Here is a 6,000-nt window from a genome sequence, read left to right as displayed (position 1 = left end):
TAATTAAAATTTTTGCCGCCTCATGCTCTTACTTATAATCACAAAAAAGTGAATCGGATCAAATTTATCTTCGACTTCTTATTTCGGCAAAAGGTAAAAGCCACTATGTCGTGACCCCCTCCGTAATTAAGCCACCATTAACACATTTAACTTGTCGCTTTTTTCAAGTCCTTTCATTCGATAACCACGTCACTGGTATTATTACGAAAAAATTAATCCATCAGGCATCCATCAGTTTTGTTCATTATATTTAATTTGCAATTAGCGCATTTTTAGGCAGGTAATATGTCTTGATTTGAGGAAAGTACAAAATAGTCTTACATTGTGATTAATAAACATGACAATTCAAAAAAGTAAAAAAAATTAATAATCAATTGTAACTTTGTGTGAACGTGGCCGAGTTTTATTCATCTTTGCTCATAAAAAGCAGAGTGTTTGTAAAGTATATACGGAAAATTTCAGCCTTCTAACTTTCATAATTTATGAGTAATGAGCAAAAAACCACAAAGTCTTATTTGGATAAACGGAGTTGTTCAGTTCAGTTTACGCTTTACTGCGAGTTTGTGCTCTCACCAATTGATGCCATTTTCAATACCCACCTGTGTGTAAAGACTTCCAATGTTTCTACCAAATTTGAAATTGGTATCTTCATTTTTGCGACGAGAAGAATGCTAATAACACACATCTCACGGACGGACGAACATGCCTTAAGCAAAAAAAAGAATATATATACTTAACAGGGCCTCTGAAGCTTTCTTGGGCTTTGCAAACGTGATGACAAAATGAGTATTCCCTCCATTCATTATTAATCTTTCTGGAGACCCATTATTAATCTTTCTGGACCATCCTGGTAGCCGACGACTGATTTTAGTATGTGCTCTGATTTCGTGTTTAGACAGTCTTGAGCTATATATAACGTGAGAATATGCTAAATTGTAATTTCTGATGATACTTTATCAAAATCAGCAATACGGGAATGTTTCGCTCTTATCCACTTTAGAAATTTGCACCTTGAAAAGGGGGAAACTCTCTGATTGGCCAATAGTTGAACAAGTTAATGAAATTTTCTGAAAAGTCAAGAGGGATCGGAGCATTTTATTTTATTAGATTGCTACTCGACCCAAAAATTTTAATGAGGGCAGCGCGACTGAAAACCTTTAATGCGTAGACATTGCCCCATCCGAACACAATTTACTTCGCTACTTTGTACTTTAACTCTATTAATAAGGGATAGCGGGCTTCAAAGGAGAGTGGCTGGTAACTCCGGATGTCCTACAATGATATCAGATACAGTTCAAATCGACTAATTGCTGTTGGTGACGATTGCTTTTAAACGTTTATTAGATTCTGACAAGTAAGAACAAACCACACTTCCATGATACCGCCAAATGCAGAATAGCGTCTTGTAGTCGAAATGTTTCCGTTTCGCAGCCGATACGAGTAGTACGGCTGGGTCTACTAATGAATTTTTGGGACTGAGATTCTCAGAATAGGTCCTCTTTTCAGCCCCAGTTAGAATACGTTGCGAAAAAAACTTTTTTTTTGTATTACGGGCAAAGAGAAAATGCTCCTTATTTGGCACAACACTGGATATTATCGTTGTTAGAAAAAGTCATTTTACATTGCAAAGTATGTTGGTATTAGCACTGTTTATTAACCATAAAACTGCACATCTTCAAATACATATGTCCTCTATAGGCGCTATTAGCGCCGTTTATAGCAAATTTCAAGCATATAGCAAAAACCAAGTAAAAAATCAATAGTGGGTCACGGCTCACTATTAAATGCCTTATACTTCGTGAAACAACTTTTCAAAATAAGAGGGCATATTCAAAAAAGGCGTCGGATCCAAGCCGTTCCCATTGTGCTTGTACAAACACTCGTCAGGGTCCTAAATTTCATCAAAATATCTCACAAATTACGGCCGTCAGCTTGAACACAAGAAACAAAGATGGGCGGATGGAGAGACAAGCTTAGATTGGTTTTAATGCAGGAATCAGGCTTATTGTCTAAATCAATCGATATAATGAAATGTGGATCGATCACAACCATCACAAATGGTGTAAAGTACAAAAATGGCATCACATTATATACTTAAGAGGGAATGTAAAAGTATAGAGTAATAATTAAGAACCGCTGAATTCTATTGCAACAGCATCCAACCACTGCGTAAATTAGCGTGAAAAGGTCTAATACATATTTATTAAATGTTTCCTTCATTTGACACTTTTTTCTATTTTCTTATTCCTTTCTGCACGCTTTGCATTACACCACTTATACGCACCACTAGTGAGAACGAAAATGTGTCTTAAGAAAATTACCTAACATGCGAATATGATTTATTAACTGACACGTATTGTATGGTAAAGAAAATTAGAAAAAAGAAAGATTCCTTTTTCATATTCAAGGCAAAAATTTTTAAATTTAATATTTTTATAAAAAAATAAAAGAAACTCTCATATTTTCCTTCTACTACTTATATATAATAATATGCTTTTAAAACCGACAAGGGAGAAAGCCACTAATTTGTGTTGGGTCTGTGACATTACTTTGCGGCATTGTTAATGAGCATTTCTCCCGTACCACCTTTTTTTGTCCAGCGCATCAGCGAAGAGGCTTCGTTGTTTGCTGTTGTTGCAAGATCTTTTCACACTAACTGTTACATTTTCAACATATAAAAATGCAATTAATTTTAGTAGGGTTTAAGGGTCACTTGGCTTCTTTTAATTGCACCAAACATTCCTTTTTTTCTCGCTTGCACTCGCTCTACCCCATTTTTTATTTTTAGTGTATGACGTGGTTAAAAATAAGTTCTTTGCAAGAATTCGCCTAATTTATATGAACAAACGTTCTATGTAATAATTGGTTATCTGAATATAAGGCGGCTAAGGGGAGAAGAAAAGTTTACAAAGTTAATAATGAAAAAAAAAAAAAAAAAAAAAAAATACTCCAAAAAGATTTTCTGTTTCCTCCCCGTTAAAGCCATATGAAAGGGCGGATTATTAATTAAACTTGTTAAGCTGTGCCGCTGATGAATGTTGGTCAAGCGCTTGATGCTAACTCTTCAGTTATGTGTAAGTGTGCAGGATTTGTTTATTAATGTGTCCCACATACACATACGCATGCATTTATTTATTTTTTTTTATTTTTTAAATACGAGTTAGACATACGTTCACTAAGTCATTCGGTCAGTAAATATGTATAGAAGTTTTTGAACGCCTTCTGTTTCTGTTTATTTTTTATTTTTTTCTGTTTTTTGTTTTACAAACGTATTTATATTTTCTCTCTTTACATCTATTAATATGGAAGAAAAAACTTTTTTAATTTATTAGCTTACAAAGCATATAAGCGTATATATATATATATATATAAATGTGTGTGTGTTGAAACTTTTGTTATATATATGCGAATAGATGTACGCATGTAAATGCCATTGCTAGGATTGTATTTGTGTTGCAATTGGGTGGATATGTGGCTTTAGTAGTTGCACTTAAACATCTTTTACTCACAGCGTAAATAAAAGCGAGCAAGAAGAAGTTACGGCCAGTTAGGTTGTGGAAACGAGGACTGTTCTTGTTATGGCTTAGTACAGATTCCGCCTGCAGAACTTTTATAATAATGTTGGTTTGACTATTGCTGCCCTAACCCCGAGGGTAATTCAAATAAAGTTAAGTAGGAAATTAAAAATAAAAAAGAGAAAAACTATTTATAATTGTTTGCTAAATATGTACGTTTATTAAACTGTTTGCTAATAAACAAGTGCATGCACACACTTCAGCCTATTCGGAATTGCATGAAAAATAAAAGTCATAACATGTTCCATAATATGTGAAACAAGTTTAACGATGCTTTGCATGCACCCGTCGCAAAGCTGCACAATGAAATCTTTTTTTTGCAAATTATTTGTGTGCAAAATTTTAATTTTAAGTGGAGCAGAATTTTACCCTCTAAAGTGGTGAAGCCTCTAAAAAAAACGAAAAAAACCATAAATGGATTACGTCATCATATAACTTACAAAGCAATACAACAACAAGCAATAAAAGAATAAGAGAAAGATAATTTGGGAATTAGTTCTTCCAAGCGAGTTATGTTCACTTCGTTATATGGTAGTCTGATCACCGCCATTATTACCACCAACATTATTAAGTCCAATCTAGCGTTTTCATCAAACTGAAGTGAGTACGCCCTACACCACCTCTGGTATAAGGGTATATTAAGTTTGTGCAAATATTTGCGACAGCCAGAAGGACATGAAATAGATACACCTTTTATTATAAAAATCGATCCAGAAAGTAATTCTACTTCGTGAATCAGTAGCGATCTAATCTCCTCGGTCCGTCTCTCCACCTTGTCTTCTTATATTCAACCTATAGTTCGCAATTTTTGTGACATTTTGATGAACTCTGGTGCAACGGCGTATTATGCCCCGAAGACGAACGGACCAACTAAGATTTTCTTATTACAATTTTTTTTGTTTATTTCTATTATTACCGGCATGCAAATGGCTTAAACTATAATAAACACCAGTTCGTGGCAGTAGTAGATATATAAATAAAAAACCGGAATAGGCGAATAGGGTACATGCATATCTGAAGTTGTGTTTTTCATTTACAACTTGGATATTTAGCAACAATAAGCAAACGTGGTACAGGCAACGCAAATGTCGTAGGTATTGTGTCAAATAAGGAGCATTCGCCAAGGCATCCTTTCTTTGTCTAAACGACAAAAGGGAGAATCCGCGTTGCGTCGTAATTTCAGCGGGAATGAAAAATGAATCAATAAAGAGTAAAGTGCCTTGTAAAGTAGATGTGCCTTCAACCTTCCAACATTTATACTTCCTGAGGAACGAGCAAAAGCCCCAAATTTTTATTAAAAAAGACAAATTTGCCTTCGGTGTATGCTCCACTGCGGGCATTTGCTCTGACCAATTCGACCCATTCTAAATATCAACCCGCATGCAACAACTATCAAATTTAAGTTGATATCTTCATTTGTGCGACCAGGAGAGTGCCAACAATAAACATTACACAGACACACAGACACGGACCGAGAGACTTAACTTAATCAATTCAAAATTTCGGGCTTTTTTGTGTGTCGCATACATAACAAAAAAATACAAAGGGAGTATACTCCCACCCTTCAGTGTTGGGTATGAAAAGTAAACAAAAGTCGTTTTTTTACATGACATTTGTTCATCTCTTCAGCCAGCAAAACCGTTTCGTGAGATGCGCTTAACTGGGAAGTGCTAGCCCATGTGGCTTATTCATCAAACTCAAGTCCTCCCGATTAACACTTGTTACGCGTTTGTCAAGCTGCGCTTCACTTTTTACGAAAATGTAGGACATACTGGACGACAGGCAAACCGCCTGAAAATAGACACAGTTTTTCTGGGATAGAATCCACAAATTTCCGGGCAGACAGGAAAAATGGACAGCTGACAATGGTCCATACTTCGAGTAAAATGTTTTTCCAGCATTTTCATACGATGCACGTATATTTTCTATTATATATGTCCCTAGATCGAGCTCTATAGGATTATCAATGCCTAATACCGTCTGCAAAAAAAAATGACGTACATTTTTTATTTAAACCTTGCGAGTACTGACAGAAAGACATGAAATAACTTCCTTCTTTTTTTTGGATTGATAGCATTGTCTTTATCATCTATATAGAATTTTATACCAATACACTCAATTGTTGCAGAGTTGTACGTGTTTTTATAAACACGGAAAATTGAAATTTTTAATTTTTATTGTTCACTTATTTATGTACTCATGTAAGTCAGGTAAAGTAAATTACCAACTGAATTCAATTGACTCTTAGAAGTAAATCTTATAGTAATTATTATTACAAGGAGAAATAGAGAAAAAAAATAATAATAATTAAATAATAATAAGGCAAAAAGCATGTACACAACTGATACACGGGCACACCCACAGCCAGTACAGAATCAAGTTGTAAATAACCCCCTAAATTATTGCAAACTTGCAAAAGCTTGGC

The sequence above is a fragment of the Glossina fuscipes genome, unplaced genomic scaffold (genome assembly GCF_014805625.2).
Source record: "Glossina fuscipes isolate IAEA_lab_2018 unplaced genomic scaffold, Yale_Gfus_2 2, whole genome shotgun sequence".
Lineage (NCBI taxonomy): Eukaryota > Metazoa > Arthropoda > Insecta > Diptera > Glossinidae > Glossina > Glossina fuscipes.
Note: the sequence above shows the minus strand (reverse complement) of the source record.